The sequence below is a fragment of the Balaenoptera physalus genome (genome assembly GCF_965194825.1).
Source record: "Balaenoptera physalus genome assembly, chromosome: 15".
In the NCBI taxonomy this organism is placed as follows: Eukaryota; Metazoa; Chordata; class Mammalia; order Artiodactyla; family Balaenopteridae; genus Balaenoptera; species Balaenoptera physalus.
The window spans coordinates 75,738,243-75,758,126 of NC_138894.1; the positions used below are offsets into that span (position 1 = coordinate 75,738,243).

The 19,884-nt window shown below is 50.0% G+C and overlaps 1 long non-coding RNA gene across 2 annotated transcripts; it reads left to right on the forward strand.

Annotated features, from left to right (window-relative positions):
* Nucleotides 1-335: 335 nt before the first annotated feature.
* On the forward strand, nucleotides 336-12,947 carry LOC309644331. 2 transcript variants are annotated; one of them, XR_014254373.1, is made up of 3 exons: nucleotides 336-587; nucleotides 1,919-1,997; nucleotides 2,296-12,947. It is a non-coding gene; the product is annotated as an uncharacterized lncRNA (long non-coding RNA). The 2 variants fall into 2 exon arrangements; XR_014254374.1 differs by having other exon boundaries at nucleotides 355-1,997; nucleotides 2,296-2,487; nucleotides 2,749-12,947.
* The last annotated feature ends 6,937 nt before the right edge of the window (nucleotides 12,948-19,884 follow it).

The following is a 19,884-nucleotide window of genomic DNA, read 5'->3' on the forward strand; positions in this document are numbered from 1 at the left end:
AAGTGCTGGCATGATGTCTTTTAAATATTTAGAAACCTTCTCCGCCCCTACCGCCAAAGCTGAGTATTTGTTTTTTAAAAATAAACGTTTGGCAAGGATGCCACGTGGTGTCTGCAGCACAGGTGACTGTTGTGCAAGCCGGCCCGCCCGACGGCCGAGGGTGGGGACCTGCCCACAGCTGTCACCCTGTTCCTAACGACTCCTCGGGGCACACCCTGCTCATTAGGCCCTGGCCACGCCTGGCCGCCCAGACTCCTGGTGGAACCAGAATGCCAGGAGCGGGCGGCTCCTTGAACCCTGAACAATGGGCTGTGAGGAGTTAATCCAGGCCAAGGGCCGGGGGGCCCAGAAAGCTGGGTGCTGGGTGCTGGGAGCTCCCTCTCCCATGCCTAGGACGGGCCTGGGCAGCGTGCACACTGGCCTAGCTCCCGGGTCTCCAGGCGGCCAGGAAGCAGCAGGGGCCCCAGAGGGAGCCAAGCAGAGCTCTAGGCAGTAAATGTAGACTTGTGTTTAGAGGCTGCGTCTCTCAATGGAGGGCTGAGCCACGCCGACATTACCTCACTCCGGCTCAGTGTCCCCCCGGGCAGGTAAGGGATGGGACTTGTTTCTGCGTTATAGCTGGGGAGCCCAAGCGGAGCGGATGGACAGGCAGAGAGGGGAGGCCACCGTCACAGCCCGGCACCTGCCCTGTCTCTGGCACCAGCCGGGCGAACGCCCCTGCCGGCAGCACTGCTGCCCCCTGGAATGGATGCTACCATCTTGGGGTGGGGATGTGCCTCCGCTGAAACAAGCTGCCTGCCCCCCACCTCATCTCACACCCCCCCAGATAATCCAGACCCGTCTCCCCTTCCCCCCCGCACTCCCCCCACCCGCATTGGCCGCCTGTGGCATGAGGAAGGACGGGGCTGCCCAGCCTGGCCCCGCCTGGGAAGTACGTCCCACTGGTGCGTCTGCCAACTCAGGATAAACCGGATTGCGGTTAGGCAGGTGGCAACATGCTGCTATTTGTGGAGGTTCCTGGCCTCTTGCTCCTGTGACACCAGGAGGGTGAGGGCGGCAGCCATCTCTGTCCGGTCACAGGGCTCAGGCCTGCCAGAAGACAGGCTGGAGTCACGGGCCGCAGGCTGGAAGCACAGAGTCTGCAGAGACCCACGGAAGCTGCCGGGAAAGAGCCCTGGCTTGGGACGCAGGAGTCCCCAACACAGCAAATCTAGCCCCCCTTTACTGGGCTGGGACAGCCCTCCCCTCCAGGGGCCCATCTGTCCAATGATGAGTTGGATTAGATGAGACCTCCTCATTCCACACTCCTCCACTGTCATCAGGCTGGGCCCCGACTCCCAATCCTCCATTGCTTCTCTCAATAAACCCGTTCTACTGGGGAATTAGAATTAGCCTCTGTCTAAATTGAAGGCCATGCATGTGCAGCTCTGGGCAGGCAGCCCTGGGGTCTCCTGAGAAGAGAGGAGAACCAACCGAAAGACAGGGGGCCCTACCTTGTACCTCCCGCCTGGCCCCCATCCCAAACCCTGACCTCGTGAGGCTTACCCGCTCTCTCCAGGTCTCCAAAGCAGGGCTGAGGCACTTGGGCCAGAACCCACTCCTGGAGACATGGGCACAGAGGCCCTGCAGGTGTCATGCAGGATGGGGGGCTGTGAGCCCCACAGTGGGGAGCCCCCTAGGGTACCAAGGACTAGCCACAGGGCTTGAGTAGGAGTCCAAAGCCCCCTTTAAACCAACTCTGCTTCAACACTCACCCCCTAGGAAGGCCCAGAGCAAAGAAACTCCAAGCCCCGCACCCCCTTTGCTAACCACTAGAATTGGTTACTCATTTGCAGAGCATGTTTTGGTCGACAAAGCTTTTTCCCATATGTGATGTCATTTGATCCTCACAACAACACGATATTTCCCCCTTTTACAGAGGAGGAAACTAAAGCTCAGAAACTGAAGCTTCAGAGGTGGTGAAACCAGAACAGGGAGCCGGGCGGTCAAATTCCAAGGTCAGTGCTGTCTGTGGGGTGTTGCGTCCCTATCTCCAAGCCCTAGGGACCCAGAAACACTCCACTGAGACTCAGACAGTGGGCTGAGGCCTTCCCAGCCAGCAAGGCTATGTGTCTGCAGTCCAAAGGCCCTAGAGACCCACCACACTCTTGCCCTGGGCCCACATGCGGGTTCATAGAGAAGGTCGGTAAAGCAAAGCCATTCTGTAGTGGGCCTGAAACTCAGGGCAGACCTTCCCTGAGGGTTGACAGGGCTGGATCTCTTTCCTCCTGCTAAACCCCATAACTTTTCTCTTAGAGGAAGAGACCCATTTGCTGCCTTCAAATCTCTGAAGAGCCATGAGGAACGGGGAATGGCCATCTTCTGTGGGGATGACGGGTGGAAGAAGCAGCAAGCAGATGGGTTACGGTGTAAGGAGGGCCCAATGTAAGGATGAACTCTCCAGCTGTGGGACCTGCCTGGGGATCTTACCAGCTGCTTTGTAAAGAGGTAAGCTCCCCATCACTGGAGGCATTCAAGCAAAGGCTGGGTAATCGTTCTGCCCTGGGGATGTTATATAGGAAATTCAACTCCTGTAATGCTGAGTGGGAAGAATGGGGCTACGTGATATTTACGCTTTTTCACACCAAGAGCCTATGATGAAATGGCAACTCTCTTAGCTTCTATTTGGCCCTCGAATTCCCCTCTATGAGTACCATACTGGATCAAGATAAAGTTGTTGCTGAGTGTCTCTACCTGCTGCTGATACAGACTGGGATGGAGTGGAGAGAAGAGGTCAAGAAGCAGCGATGGTGGGCTGTGTGGTGGCCCCTGGACCACAGCCAGCTGAGAGTCTGATGTGGGAAGGGTCTGCTGGAGCTCCACGCTCTGAGGGCCGAGTGCTCTGAGGCCATCTTTATCTGCTGTCCCCGAGAGGTAACTGGGGCATTCCCATTGATTTGGGCGGCCAGCCAAAGACCTGCCTGGGCCTCATGGGCAGCTGTCTCCTTTGCCACAGTGACCAGAATGAGTTGTTCGGCCAGGTCAAGGCAAGCCCTCGGCCATGAGTGTTGGTCAGCCACCTGTGTCCAAGAGACAGCTGGCCAAGCCACTGGCCATCCCTCCTCTGCAACTGGCCTGGATTGTCCATATTGAAGAGGAGTTCTCTGAGGACATCTGAGTAACTGAAATCCGGAATCTGGAGCTACAGGTGGAGTGATTTGACACTAGCATCCCAACACTGTCCGCGGAACACCTCAAGCTACAAAATTGTCTGCCGCAGTTCCTTGAGGGTTAAGAGAAACCAGACCATCCCCCTCGTCCAGAAAGTCTCCCAGGAGTGTGCTCAGTTGGTGAACAGAGGGTGGCACCATCCCTCCCCCACCACCCCTCCTGGCCACCCACCTCCTGCTTGGTTTTTGGTTTTCCCCTGGAGGCATTCCCTGCCAGCCTGGGGAGGTGTGGGCACGAGCAGCCTTCAGGCTCAGCCCAGCCTGGCCCATGTTCTTCTAGGAGTCCTGGGAGCTACTCCCACTCATTCATTCGTTAATCAATGCTTCCTGAGCACCCGTGCACCTGCAAACCTAAAACAGCAGATAATTCCCTCATAGAAAAATGGGCAAAGGATATGAACAGGTGATTCCCAGACCTGGCCTTGCTACTTATTTGCTGTGTAAATTTGGGGAAGTAACTTAACCACTCTGGGCCTGTTTTCTTATCTGTAAAATTGTGATAATAATGCTTCTAATTCACTGGGTTACTGTGGAAATTGAATGAGAATTATCTCACATGTTATGAGTAGAATTGTGTCCCCCACCAAATTCACATGTTGAAGCCCTAACCTCCCGGTACCTCAGAAATTATTTGGAGACAGGGCCTATAAGGGGTGATGACGTTCAAATGAGGCCATTGGCCCTAATCCAATATGACTGGTGTCCTTGCAAGAAGAGGAAAAGACAAAGAAATGGGCACACAGAGAAAAGACCATGTGAAGAGGTAGCAAAAGGGTGGCCAAGGAAAGAGGCCGAAGGAGAAATGAATCCTGTGGGCACCCTGATCGTGGCCGTCTAGCCTCCAGAACCCTGGGAAAATAAATGTCTGTGGTATTTTGTTATGGCAGCCCTAGCACACTAATATACCACCCAAAGCACTAGAACAGCATCTGGCATATAGTATATACTCAATAAATACTAATTACTGCCATAAATATTATTGTTTATCTCAGCTGTATACCCACCATATTAGTTTCCTACTGCTGCTGTAGAAAATTACCCCCAAACGAACTGGCTTAAGATAACACGTATTTATTTTCTTATAGTTCTGTAGGTCAGAAATCCCACCAGACTAAAATCAAGATGTCTGCATGGCTGTATTCCTTCTGGAGGCTCCAGGGAAGAATCCATTTCCTTGTCTTTTCCAGTTTCTAAAGGCCACCTCATTCCTTGGCTGTGGCCCCTTCCTTCATCTTTAAAGCCAACAGTGTAAGATGTTCAAATCGATCTTTCTCTGACCCTCCTGCCTCCCTCTTATAAAGACCCTGTGATTACACGGGGACCACCCAGATGACCCAGGATAACCTGCTCATCTCAAGATCCTTAACTTAATCACACCTGCAAAGTCCCTTTTGCCACGGAAGGTCACATATTCACAGATTTGGGGGATTAGGACGTGTGCATCTTTGGGAGAAGGGCCATTATTCTGCCTACCACACGCATAATCTATGATCAAGTGAAAAAAGCGAGCCATAGAACAACACCTATAGGTTAATCTCATTTATGGGAAAAGATACTAAATCAATTTATATAGAGAGAAAGAAACTCACACAACTATTAACCATGGGAAGGGAGTCGGGGCTTATGCTTTTTGTGTATTGTTCTAACTTTTTTTTTTACAGTATGCACATATTCACAGATTACTTGTGTAATGTGAATTTTTTTAAAGTAATCCAAAGGAAAAAAGAAGAGATGAGTACCCATCCTTGGGGAGATCAGTCTAGGGACATCAAACAAATCAACAGCCTCAAGACCTCTCGGTTCATGGTCTGAGAAGTAGCAGCTGGGGTGGAGGCTCCCCCCCTGCCTGGGTGACACTACCTGAGGTGACACTTCTGCTGGGCTCTGAAGGATAAGAAAACGTTTGCCAGATAGAGAGGAGGCAGAAGAGTGTTGCCAATGGCAGCGGGCCTAAAGGGGCCGCCCTTACCGGGCGGTGGAGGAGCCATGGAGCAGAGGCCAGGGGCAGGACTGGACTGCTTGGCTGTGGGCAGGCCCTGTGCTGAGCGGTGGTGCAGGCCTTTCCTCATTAGATGTACGTGAACTGAGGCTGTGTGTTTTGATGAGACGAGAGAAGGTCTGACTGGATGAGAAAGGGCATGAGAGCAGGCGGCAGGGGCTTGGGGCAGCTGGTGCAGACAGGGAGAGCTGGGGAGGGGGGCAGGTAGGGCGGAGCCAGAGGCAGTGCCTTCCCTCAGTCCCCACCCACCTCCCACGGCCCCATCTGCAAGCTGAGCCCCAAGGCAAGTAGCAGGCCCAGGACAAGGTCTCGGGCAGCCTCTCCTAGGGTTGCGGGAGCTTCTAGGCCTGACCTGGGACCTGCTGCCTTGGGGCTGACTGCCAGGTCTGCATGGGGTGTGCAAGGCAGCTGGTCACAGACCCGGCCAGGTCATCCTGGCAGCGAGGTGCCTGCACAAAACCATTTCTCTTAGTCCACTGGGGCTGCTATAACAAAATACCACCGATTGGGTGGCTTATAAACATCAGGAATGGACTTCCCTGGTGGCGCAGTGGTTAAGAATCCGTCTGCCAATGCAGGGGACACGGGTTCGGGCCCTGGTCCCGGAAGATCCCACATGCCGCGGAGCAACTAAGCCCGTGCGCCACAACTACTGAGCCTGCGCTCTAGAACCCGCGAGCCACAACTACTGAGCCCATGTGCCGCAACTACTGAAGCCTGCACGCCTAGAGCCCATGCTCCGCGACAAGAGAAGCCACCGCAATGAGAAACCCGCGCACCTCAACGAAGAGTAGGCCCCGCTCGCTGCAAGTAGAGAAAGCCCGCTTGCAGCAATGAAAATCGAATGCAGCCAAAAAATAAATAATTAAATAAACAAATCTATAAAAAATAAATAAATAAATAAAATCAGGAATTATTTCTCACAGTTCTGCAGGCCGGAAGTCCAAGATCAGGGTGCCAGCATGGTCAGGTGAGGGCCCTCCCAGGGCCTCAGGCAGCTGACTTCTTGCTGTGTCTTCACCTGGTGAAAGGAAGCAAGGGGTGTCTCTGGGGCCGGTTTTACAAGGGAGCTCATTCCACTCATGACCTAATCACCTCCCAAAGTTCCCACTTCCTAATACCATCACCTTGGGGATTAGGCTTCAACATTTGAATTTTGGGGGGACACAAACATTCAGATCATAGCACCCTCGAAGGGTTCCCAGGCTGGGGTGAGGCTGGGTCTGAGGGCGGGGAAAGCAGGCAGAGGGCCTTCAACCTGTGGCCAGCCACCCTGTGCGCTTGTCCTGACTTGCAGAGAGAACCCAGCCGTGTCTCGAAGATGTAACTGCAGATAACACAGAAGGCACCTGTCAGTGGCAGAGGGGAGAGGTGATTGCGTGGGTGGGATTAGCTTAGGGGGTAGCCAGTTCCCGTGTTCCAATGGCACCCGGGCCCAAATGATGGGCCCACATCTCTGCTCTGCCAGTTTCAAGCTGTGTGGCATTGGACAAGTTACTTAGCCTCTCTGGGCTTCAATTTACCCATCTCTAAAGGTAGGGGTAATAATAGTATCTGCTTAATAGGTAACTGTCTGGTAAGTGCTTGGAACAGCTGGAGGCCAGCTTAAGTGCTAGTGGTCATTCCTGGGGACCCTCCATGGATCTCCCAGCTCGGCCTGGCAGGCGAGGACCCCTTCAGGGTCTCCACAGCGCCATATCCCTACCCTCAACCAGTCACCCGCTCACACCTGCTCCTTGGGGCCATGGGGTGGCCCCGTCAGCAGGCCCTGTGGCACAGGGAAGGGGGAGGAGTGATGGCTTATGAGGCAGTGGTTATGGGGTGCGAGGGCTCTGAAATGGTGGGAGGTGGGGACGGGAGGAAGCAGGGGTTTCAGAGTAGCAGAGAATGCCTCAGGGAGATCTGTCCAGGGCAGAGAATGCTGGCCACCGAATGCCTGGCTTTGGGGTATCAGAGCCAGCTTTGACGGGAGCCAGAGCTCCCGGCTCTGCTTCACAACGCAGAGTTGTCTGTCATTATCTGCAGGGCTGTTGCGAAATGTTCCAAACAGAATTACATACTTTTAATTCACTTTAATTGTATAAAAGACCTGTAGGTCAGGCAGCACTTTTGAGAAGGGGATAAGGTGTCACCAAGTCAGAGAAATACTGATGAGTCTGGGTCCACTCAGGAGAGTTGGGGGTGTGGGTGTCTGGATACTGATTCTGGCTGCAGGATGAGCAGGCCAGGGGCTCTGGAATGCTAATATTGTTCTTGGAGAGGGAGAGGTGTGCTGATCTGTTGGAGCCCACAGGGAGGCCCATCTCAGATGAAGGGGGCGGAGCTCAGCACTGAGGAACTCAAGGAAATCATCCCAGTTTGCAAACTGGTGGCATAGCCAGGAAAAAGTAACAGCCTGTGGTTTTATAATTCCATTGCCAAATGGGGGCAGGGGGCTACTGACCGGGGTGTGAAATGCAGGCTATCGATTTGTTTGATCTGTGAGGGATTCTCAGAAAAGGCCTGACCAAGGCAGGGGTGGAAATGATTGCAGAGGAAGCCCAGGCCTGCTGCAAACCGGCTGTGTAGCCTGGAACGAGCTGCTCGCACTCTCTGGGTTCCACCTCAGTCGTGTCGTAATAAGGAAGGATGGCTGCATAACCATGACATAATTATCATGCAGGGCTTACTAGGTTTGAGTCACCTTAAGTACATTATCTCACATAATCCTTCCAATAACCCTATGGAGTTATCCTCATTTTGCAGATGAGAAAATGGAAGTTCAGGGAGGTTGAGTAACTCGTCCAAGTTCACTCAGCTAATGAGTGACCCAACAGGGATTTAAAGGCTTGAATGGCTTTAAATGGTTGCTAGCGGCGTGCTAGATCCCTCGGGGTCAGTCAGCTCTGTGCTCCATCCTGAGCGTGAAAAATAGGGAGGGGACGCCCCAGTTCCTTTGCGCTCTACCTCACTGCTGCTTGAGGGCTGGGTCCTGGGCTCGATGTGCAGGGAGTGGGTTGGGATGGCCCCGGCTGCCACCAGGACCCCCGAGCACGTGGAGAGGAGGTGAGAGCCCTGGCACCTCCACAACCTATACACCTCCTGTTCCCACAGGTCTGAGAAAGGCCACACCCTTGCTTTTAACTGAACTCTTCTTTCCAAGAGCTTATTACACATACCCTTTACACAGCAACTTAATCAAATAATAACTTCTGTGAAAACCCCTACAAAGGACCTTTTCACCCAGGGCTCATTTAACGCTCACAACCTCCCAGGCGGGGATGCTGTCGTCATCATTACCATTTGGACAGTCAACTGAGGCAGAAAGGTAGCCAAGGATAGGTGCTACAGAGTCGCTTGGGGCTCTTCAATGACCAGCTGGGTGCCCTTGGACGAGTCACCCATCCTTCAGAGCCTGAGCGTCCCCATCTGTAACCTGGGGATGGTTGTGAGGACTAAAGGCAGAGTGGGTGTGCAGTGCTCAGTACTCTGCTGGTGCAGAGTAAGCACTCAACAGCGATAGCCTGTATTTTTTTAGGTCCCTTTTTAAAAATGGACTTAATTTTTTAGAGCAGTTTTAGGTTCACAGCAAAACTGAAAGTACAGAGAGTTCCCATATACCCTCTGCCCCCCGCCAACACACACACACAGCCTCCCCACCATGAACATCCCCCACCGGCGTGGTTACAGTCAGTCCCTGAACCCACACTGACACGTCATGACCACGCAGAGTCCCCAGTTTACATTAGGGTTTTCTCAGTGTTGTACGCTCTATGGACAAATGTATAATGCCGTTTACCCACCATTATAATATACAGAGTACTTTCACTGCCCTAGAAGTCCTCCGTGCTCTGCCTATTCATCCCTCCCTCCCTCCCCCTGAACGCTCGGCAACCACTGATCTTTTTACTATCTTCATAGTTTTGCCTTTTCCAGAATGTCATATAGTTGGAATCACACAGTATGTAGCCTTTTTAGACTGGCTTCTTTCACTTAGCAATATGCTTTCAAGTTTCCTCCATGTCTTTTTGTGGCTTGATCGCTCATTTCTTTTTATCGCTGAAGAATATTCCATTGTCTGGATGTGCCACAGTTTCTTTCTTCATCCACCTACTGAAGGACATCTTGGTTGCTTCCAAGTTTTGGCAATTATAAATAAAGCTGCTGTAAACATCCATGTACAGGGTTTTGTGTGGACATAACTTTTCAACTTGCTTGGATAAATACCTAGGAGCACCATTGTGGGTTCATAAAGAGTATGTTTAATGCAGGCTCTTGTTTTTTTTAAAGACACCAATTGTACTTGAAGATTTGTTACTTTTTTTTTAAATTAATTAATTAATTTATTTATTTATTTTTGGCTGTGTTGGGTCTTCGTTTCTGTGCGAGGGCTTTCTCTAGTTGTGGCAAGCGGGGGCCACTCTTCATCGCGGTGTGCGGGCCTCTCACTATCGTGGCCTCTCTTGTTGCGGAGCACAGGCTCAGTAGTTGTGGCTCAGGGGCCTAGTTGCTCCGTGGCATGTGGGATCTTCCCAGACCAGGGCTCAAACCCGTGTCCCCTGCATTGGCAGGCAGATTCTCAACCACTGTGCCACCAGGGAAGCCTAGGCTCTTGTTTTTTTTATCCAGTCTGCCACTCTATGTCTTTTGATGGGAGTATTTAGTCCATCAACATTTAAGGTAATTATTGGTAGATACGTATGTATTGGAAATAACCTAAATGTCCATTGACATATGAATGGATAAAGAAGATGTGGTATGTATGTGTGTGTGTGTGTGTATATATATATGTATATATATATATATATAAATATATATAACTCAGCCATAAAAAGAATGAAATAATGCCATTTGCAGCAACATGGATGGATCTCTAGATTATCATACTAAGTGAAGTAAGTCAGAAAAAGACAAATACCATATGATATCACTTAACATGTGGAATCTAAAATATGACACAAATGAACTTATCTACGAAACAGAAACAGACTCACAGACATAGAGAACAGACTGGTGGTTGCCAAGGGGAAAAGGGGAGGGGAGAGGGAAGGAGTGTGAGTTTGGTATTAGCAAATGTAAGCTATTTTTTTTTTAAATTTTTTTTGGCTGCATTGGGTCTTCATTGCTGCACACAGGTTTTCTGTAGTTACAGCGAGCAGAGGCTACTCTTCATTGTGGTGCGCGGGCTTATTGCAGTGGCTTCTCTTGTTGCGGAGCATGGGCTCTAGGTGTGCGGGCTTCAGTAGTTGCAGCACGCAGGCTCAGTAGTTGTGGCTCGCGGGCTCTAGAGAGCAGGCTCAGTAGTTGTGGCACACGGGCTTAGTTGCTCCGTGGCACATAGGATCTTCCTGGATCAGGGCTCGAACCCATGTCCCCTGCATTGGCAGGTGGATTCTTAACCTCTGCGCCACCAGGGAAGTCCAAAAACTATTATATATATGTATAACTGAGTCAATTTGCTGTATACCAGAAACTAACACAACATTGTAAATCAACTATACTTCAATAAATCAAAAATTTTTTAAAAAAAGAGTATATTTAGTTCTGTAAGAAACTGCCAAACTGTCTTCCAGAGTGGCTGTACCATTTCTCTTTCCCACCAGCAATAGCTGTAGCTTTTATTTTTATTGGGAAACAAGAAGTGACTAGCTTAAGATTATACAGCCACTTGTTGGCAGAAGAAGGACCTGAGGACAGTACCACTTTGGGTGGTTTCCCTTTGACCACATTGCCCCTCAGCTAGACACACCAATCTCATGCCCTGACAAACACTCACACTTATTCACTATGGCTTTCGAGACCCAATTCTCGGTGCAGGTGTGTGTGGAGCACGCCTCTTCTGCCCCATCCAGGAAAGCCTGCCGTCCAGTCATTGCATCTGAGAAGACTGTGATGCTCTTGCCCCATGCCCGGGTGCATAGGGGCCAGTGTCCAGGCGTTCCAAGCTTACCTGTACCTGGAGAAGAACCAGATGTCCTGGAAGACTCTCCTGTCAAAGCAGACCCAGCCAGCCCCAGAGTCCCAGGAGTCACTGTGACTTCATCAGGGACTGGCAGAGGGAAAGAAATGGTCCCTACACTCTCCCCTTACTCCAGCTCTGAGTCCTTCCTTCCTTCCTCCCTTCTTTAGGTGAAATTCACATAATAAAATTAACCATTTTTAAAGTGTACAATTCAGCGGCCTTTATTACATTTCACAATGTTGTGCAACCACCACCTCTACCTGTTTCTAAAACATTTTCATCACCTCAAAAGAAAACCCTGTACCCGTTGATCTATCACTCCCCATCCTCTCTCTCCCCAGCCCCTGGCAACCACCAACCCACATTCTACCTCTTTGGGTGTACCTATTCTGGTAACAGAATAAACGGAGTCATACAGCCAGACCTTTTGTGTATGGCTCCAAACACGTTTCTCGGACCACACTTTCTGTAACTCCCTGAGGAAGGAGGAGAAGCAGGGGCCTCTGCTGTTTCCTTTGCTTCCGTCCCTGCCCCCGGTCTACATTGCCCTGCACCCCCTGCCCACAGCGTCTGTGGCCCACCTCATCCGTTCCGTGCCATTTCCTGTTTCTTGTAACTACCCCCAAGCTGAGGACCTTGATGCTTCCTAGATTCAGTCAACAAATAGCTTCTGGGCTGGCAGGGGAGACAGACAGGTAAACAATCATTGCAGCAGTATGATGAGGCACTGCTAGGGGGTTTTCAGAGAGTCAGGGGAGCCCAGAGGAGAGACATGGAACCCAGCCTCGGGCTGAGGGTGGTCAGGGAAGACAACATGGAGACTGGGGGCCCCGTCTGTCTTGTTCTTGCTGTTTGTTTCCTCAGCACTTAGCACAGTTCCTGGCACCTAGAACAGGATGGATGACAAGTCCATCCGTCAATCAAAGCAGCTCTTGGCTAAGAGCTGAAGGATGAAGTTGTTTATACCATAAATTGGGCATAACTTACCTGAAGACTTGTAGGCAAAGGTTTAGCCCCTATAGTACCCTGAAAGACGTTTCAATCTAGATCAACATGGAAGGGGACGGGGAGTCAAGTGGGAAGAGATGGGGCCAGATCACACAAGGCCTTGGAAGCTGCACAAAGGAGATTGACTTTAACCTGAGTGAAAAGAGGAAGGACTTCAAGAAGATTTGCATTTTAGGAACTCATCATTCTGATCTAGGTTAGAGATTATGATGACCTAAGGTTGTGTCAGGCGGACAGAAGAGAGAGCATTCTTGCCCTCATGCAGCTGATGTTCCAGTGGGGAACAGAGATACTTAATATGCCATTTAAAATAATTAAATAGTCCCAAAGGTGCAAGATGATATGAGGGATGCCATGGCAGGGAAATCTTTAAATTTCAGTGACCTTTAAATTGAGTGACCTTTAAATTGAGACCTGAGAAATGAACAGGAGATGGTCAGAGAGAGAGGCAAAGAGATTTCCAGGCTACACTAAAGCTATTATGAAGGTCCTGAGCAAAATGTGTTGAAGGAACTGAGAAAAGTCCAGTGTGGTTGTTGAGAAAATGTGAGGCTGGGAGTTTGACCAGATGAGGCTGGGGAGGAAGCAGGAATCAAACCCCGAAGAACCCGCTTACACATTTTGGACTTACCCTCAGCAAAACAGGAAGTTTTTAATGATGTAAGCAGGATCCTAGTTTTCAAAATAGGATTACTTGCATTTCTCTTTTGCATTTCTGTGCATGTGACCTCCTTCCTCATCAGTGCATTCGTCTGCTTGCCTTGAAAGTGGTGTCAGAATTATCGAAGAAAAAAAATTCAGAGAAAAAAAAGAAAAAAAAAAATTCAGAGAAGGAGATAAGTAGTATTTAGCTTCTGACATTGAAAATAAGATTTTTCAGCCAGGCAATAGTCTTGAAAGACAGTCGCTATCAAGAAAAAGGATGTTCTGGATGTCTTTAACTTTCTCTTTAAGATTTCAAGAAGCTAACCTGACAGAATTGATCTTAGGGCTTTAGCTAAAGAAGAGAACAGGGACTTCCCTGGCGGCCTGGTGGTTAGGACTCCGCGCTTCCACTGCAGGGGGCACAGGTTCGATCCCTGGTCGGGGAATGAAGATCCCGCGTGCCGCATGGTGTGGCCAAATAAATAAATAAATAAATAAGTGTGCAAGCTAAAAAAAAGGAAAAAAATGAAGAGGAGAACAGAGGAGAGAGCCTCAATCTCTAGTCTGGAGGATGTTGGGGAGGAGGTAAGAGAGGAAGCAAGTGTGGAAGGAAGTCAGGTGTGCACCCTCGTGGTCCATCCTCCAGTTGAAGTCCCAGGTAGCAAAGGTGTGTTAGATGAGGGAGGGAGGGGAGCCTGGGAGGAGATTTCCTTAAATATCTCTCTAGAGGTCTTCACATCAAAGTAAATTGCAGTGTGGTTAGGCACAGGGAAGGTTTGAATTTAACCTTCTCAAGCCACCCTGGGTCCCCATGCAGTGTTAAAATGATGGCTGCATTAGATCTGTAGCTGCGGGTTTAATATAAGAAATAGACAAGAAGCAGATAGATTGAAATCCTGCTAAGCATTTTTTTTTAATGCATTGAACAAACAACAACAAAAAGTACTGACTATGGCCTGTCATTTAATAGTTACTTCCTAATACAATCCCTGGGCCCCAGAACCTGCAGTAGCAGGAAGTAGACGGTGAACACTCTGAAGCTCCCAGGGGCCCTGCTCACCAATGCCTGTTTCAGGCATAGCCATGGCGGATAATGCGCCAAGAAGGGCCTCCCAGAAGGAGAAGCCCAGAGACACAGACAGTGGACAAAGCTCCACTGCCGGGGAGGGGGGTTCCCTCCTCCAGTCTATCAGTATCTGATAGTTGCCATGAACCAGTGTCAGATGTGTCCCTTGATTCCCTTTTCTGAATGGGAGTCTTCACTGCAGTCATTCTATTCCTATTCCACCTGGCAAGTAAGTATGGGGTGGAGTGTTTTCGCTTAGATGTGTTCAGACCATACAGAGCTTCATCTGATGCCCATGGAGAGGGCTGCACATCGCCTGACGATCTGGGCCCTTGATCTGCCTGAGGCTTTGAAGTTGTCTCCCCGGGGGAGGAAAGGAAATAATTCAGTGTATGAGAAGAGGGGGGCATATAAATTTTGGGGTGGCCAAAGGGCAGACTATGGCAGAAACTGCCCGTTGGTTACTCCAGTACCCATTCTTCCCTTCTTCCTCAATAACGCAACCCCCAGTTTTACGACTAAGGCTGTATATCACTAAGGCTGTATTTAAGATGACATTTCTCAGACTCCCTTGCAGCTAGCTCTGACCATGGGTGTAACTTCTAGCTAATTACATATAAATAGAAGTGTCATAAGGTTTTTCCGGAAACTCTCTGTAAGAGGGAAGGAGTTGAAATAAAAGAGGGGGAGGGGAAGCCTCTCTCCCATTCCACCATACTGCTTCTTGGAAAGCAAATATGATGGCTAGAGTTTGGTAGAACATGGATCATGGAAATTAGGGCCGTATCTTGGGAATGGACAGGAAAGAAAAGCTAGAGGATTTTGGCCCCTGACAACTTCATGAAACCACCAGACCAGCCCTCAAGCTCTGGCTCCAGACTTTTATAGGAGAGACTAAAGCTCTGTGTGTCCAAGGTTCTGTTTATTTGGGTTTTCTGTCACCGGCAGCTGAATGTAATACTAATGGATATATCTCTATGACAGGCTTTGAGTGGGAGACTTACATAATCAATTTAGTGGTTGGGTCCCAGAACCTGCAGACTGTGAACACACAAAATGTTGGCGCTATGGCTGCAGAATGGGGATTGGAGGTGACATCCCAGGTGAGGGATGACAGGGGTTTGTATGAGGATGGTGATGGTAGGGTTGGATAGCACATTCAGATCTGAAGCATATTTAGGAAGTGAGACAGGAGTTGGTGGTGGTGAAGGAGAGATGAGAGTCAAAGGCAGGAAGAGGGAAGCCAAAGAAAATGGCATTGCAAGGAAGGAGCGGTGAGCAGAGCCAGCTGCTGTGCCGTGGTCAAGGAAGATGCGGGCTGAGATATATCTGTAGGATTTGGTCACAAGGAAGTAGTCTCAGGGCAGTGGAGGTGGAAGCAGACTTGAGTGGGTTGAGGAAAGAGTGGGAGGTGAGGAAGTGGGCCCAGCGAGTAAAGATAACTCCTCCGAGGCTGAAATAGGGATGGAGTCAAGGGAGGGCTCTTATCATTTTTAAGATGGGCAAGACTTGACCTCATTTAATGGGAAGAGCCCTTAGAGAGGCAGAGGTCAACGACGGAATAAGAAGAGGTGTAAGCTGCTTGATGAAGGTCCCTGAGAAGAAGGTGGGAGGAATGAGGCTTGGGGAGCAGGAGGGACCCTTCTCTGTTAAAGCAGGCAAAGGAGGGCAGGCAGGAGACATGCTGTCTCTCTCCTGAGCTGTGGGCAGAGCCCCTGGCCTCCCTGCTCCCTGCTCCCACCTCCCCATCCTGCACATCTGCTGCCTCAATATTCCTAGTGTGTGACGGAAGCCATGTCCATACCTGCCGCCCCCCTGCCTACAGCTCCCAATACCTCAAAACAAAATTCCCATTTCTGCTTACATTTGGGGTCTCAGCTTAAATACCACTAGTTCTGGGAAGCCCCACAGATTAAGGAAAGTGCCAGTGATAACTGCACCCGTGACAGCTTATGTGTCTTCTTTGAGATGCCCAGTGAACTTGTAATTACTTGGTCGTACTCCCATTAGACGATGGCAGGTGTGTGCGTGTGTGTGTGTGTGTGTGTGTGTGTGTGTGCGTGTGTGCGCGCGCACGCATGTGTGTGCTTCCTTATCACCTCTATCTCCCCAGCACGGAGGACAGGGCCTGGCACAAATAGGCACTACATTGGGCTGAATGACTGACTGATGAGAAGATTCAAGCCTGTCATTGATGCTCTCGAGATCTCAGCTTCAATTTCCAGCATCCCTTAAACCTGCCCATGCTCCAGATGTTGGGGACTACTTCCTGGTCCCCAAAGCTGTCCCACGCTTTCCTCCCACACTGGGTCTTTGCTCAGACTGTTCCCTGTGCCAGGAATGCCTGCTCTCCACTCTGTCCTGTACAGACTCCACTTCTCCTCCCAGCCCAGGGCCTCTTCCACTGCAGAATCTCCTCTGAAACCCTCACCTGCCACAGGCCGAGCCACTTAACATCTTCCACTGTGAATGTCTGTTTTCCTTGTCCCTTCACTCCCATCAGATTGTAACCTCCTTGAGGGAAGCTTCTAGTTCGTAATTAATTGTTATTTCAAATGAAAAATTTGACTGTGAGGCAAAGAGACACCTCATATAACACTTGGGTAAATAGAGTCTTATACAACTGTGTCCCCAGTGGTGGCTTTAGAGTGTCATGCACTTAGTAGGGACACAAAAATATTTTTGAATGAATATTTTCTCCCTCATACCTTCAAGACTATGATGGTGACAGTCTCCATCTGCACATTAATTTTTTAAAATTAATTTAAATGTGGTTCTCCTATTTTTACAACACGGAAAAGGTGCCTGTTTTCATCCGTGAACAAAGTCTGTCTTTTCAGATTTATTCCATCTTTACTTGAGAAACAAAGGCATGTCTTATGTAGCAGATCAAGATGGTGACTGTCTTTGCCAGTCTACCAGACCCACCACTGCGTAAGGGAAAAGGAATTTCTCCTGGAGCTGATAATTTCCAACATGTTCAGCAACATTTGTCTCTTGGGCTTCTGAACAAGACCACGAATGTAAAGGATATGAAATCTACAAAGCACTAAAATAAGGAGGAAACTACATCACTGTTCATAGCTATTATTTTCCATGCTAATGTTTCATGATTGTTTTTTAGTTCAGAAAATAGTCATTGGGATTCTCAAAAATACTACCTAAATTTATCCATAGAGACAGAAAGCAGATTGGTGGTTGCCAGGGGCTGGAGGCAGGGGGCACGGGGAGTGACTGCGTAATGGGCCAGGGTTTCCTTTAGGAGTGATGAAAATGTTTCGGAACTAGATAGAAGTGGTAGTTGCACAACATTGTAAAGGTACCAAACGCCACTGAATTGTTCACTTTAACCTGGTTACTTTTACGTGATGTGAGTTTCACCTCAATTTAAAAAACTGCGTTTCACCTTTGGATCAGGACTGGGGTCCGCCAAAGTGTCCTCAGAGACATTCAGCTGAGCTCCGTTACAAACCAGCTGAATGTGTGTATTTTGGTTTGTTGCTCCGTTGGCTGAGTCCTTAACAAGGACTTGTTAAGGTGTTTCGTTTGATTTAGGACTTTCTAGTTCCAGAGGTGGAGCCTGAAGCAGGTTTTATTTTTTCCTTTAAACCAGGGGAACCTCCCAGAGACAACATCTCGCAGACTGTGGATGGCGCCCCAGACGCTTCGCTGGGCCGTCTGTCCATCAGGGCCCAGTGGGGAGGAAGGAGGGCGATCCTGCCCCAAAGAACAGAGTCACAGGCTACAGTTTCTCCCCACTCCAGGCAGGTCCCGGCAAAGGTGAAGGCTGGTTGTAAAGAATGGCGGGTGGACTTGTCCTAACAGCTCACAGCTTCTCAGGAAACCGTCCTTTTGTTGTCTTGTCACGGGGGGAACAGACTCCGTCAGAGAGAGCAAGGGCAGGTGCTGAAGCAGCATCCTGGATCAAGTGCCAGGCTGGTGGGGACGGGAGGCCGTCAGCCCTCCTCTCTGGGGCCTGCTGTGCGCAGGCCTGGCAGGGCCCTGAACCAGCGGCGGGGGGGCTGGGCTGCCCACATACCAGTACCCGTCCATCTTTTAAAGACACAGGACCCAAAGGGAAATCACACCCTTTCATTTCAAACATGGCCCGGGAACCCAGAGGCCAGTGGCCATGCTATAATCAAGTTGCATCAGTCAACTTTATAACCAAGTCTCCTCCTTTTTTTTTCAGCACTTCATACCTTCTCCTATGCCTTCACATACGTGTCTCATTCAGTAACCCAAGAGACAAACACTGCTGACGGCCTTGGAAAATAGCAGCTCCAGGAGAAATTCCTTTTCCCTTATTCAGCGGTGGTCCAGTGAACAAAGAAAGCCCAGTGACAAAGTTGTGTTCACTTGGGAAACTCTAGGTCCAGCAAAAGGGGATAGTCCCAGGAGTCGCTCACCAAGTCGTCTTTCCCGAGGGAGAGAACCCCGCTTAATCTTTAGAACTCCAACTTTGTTGGAAATGTAATCAATAGAGTTTCCCATCAACCCAGGTCACTGAACTAGTTTGGTTCAAGACAGCCTAGACTCAGCAGGAATTGCAAATTCCCCAACAGACCCTGTTAGAGCCCAGTGGAGGTGGCCCCTTATTGTTTTTCTCAGTAAAAGACTAAAAAGCTGTCTGCGTGCTTTGAAGGCATTGACAGTCACCCAAAGAAACAGGACTGCTTATGACTCCATCTAATAAGCGCCTGGCAACCATCAACCTCTCTAATTGCCATGTGAGTGAAGAGGTGGGAATTTTAACAAACGAAGTCGATTTCGAAGTGTTACTGGAAGATGAAAAATGTGACAGAAGCGCCTAGCCACGAGAGGCGAGCAGAGACGCCTGCTTCTCTCAGGACAGCATAATCCCGAAAGCCGACAGAAGCCGACATGAACATTCCCAGCACCTGCCTCCTTGACACTCACAAAGAGACGCATCAGTTGCTCAGGAAAATACAGGTCCCCCTGAGACACCCCAGACCCTTTCCTTGTTGTCTACTCAGGCAGAAGAGGTGGCTTGGAGGCCCGGTGCTGAGAACTCTGAGTGCCCCGTTCCCTTATATTCCAGGCCCTCTCGGAAGGGAAAGGAGATATGGGAATCCTTCCCAGGCGGGTGCTCGCATAGTATTATCGTTCCCCTCCCCCTCTACAGAGAGGAAACTAAGGCTCAGAGAGGTTACGGGTAGTGGGGGCAGGCCTAGGATTCAGGGCCCCTGTGACTCACAGGCCAGTGCTCTTGGGTCCTCCAGGAAACGAGGCCTACACCCTGGGCTCGTCTTATGCAGATTAGGAGCAAGTGGTGTCATCTCAGGGCCTGACTCTCAGCAGCTGCCAACCATCGCGAGCGCTAATTGATTACAGGTGTGTCTCCCTACCGTTTATACTGCAGGGAAACAGCACCCAGGACAGATGCTCCCCCCTTTACCCCGGGGTTTCCTGGTCTACAGGGCAATGGGATCTGGCTGACACTTCTCAGTGTTCCACACCCAACAAACTGGGTCTATTCAAAAAGGAAGTCCAGAGATGTGATCATTATTTGCACACCTTGGTTGTTTCCAGAGGCCTTTCCTGCGCGTGACCTCACGTGACCACCTGGACCATCTGAGCGATACCTTAAATTGGTTTTTTGAAGATTCTTGAGTTTCCAGAGTCAACCTTGTTGAAATACAATCCAAAGTACCCCCAGGAAGGGACAGCACTGTGCACCATTAGTGGCTTGCACTTGGCAGCCAGCTGAGAATCAGGCCCTGAGAAGTGGGAAACAGGACTGGGAGGGTTTGGAGAGGGTCAAGAAGAGAAAGAAGCAAGAGAAAGGAGGTGGGGAAGGTCTAAGCCCCTCCCAGCAGCTCACCTCCCAGTTTTGCAGAAAGAGGTTCCCGGGGAGCCATTCCTTGCTTCCCCACTCCCACCAGAGAGACCAGCTCTGCCCACGGGGCCAAAGGTAGAAAAGTCTAGAAGAAAAAAGGAGACGTGACAGGAGAGATGGGAAGAAAACACAGAATAAACCAACCATCAGAGGCTC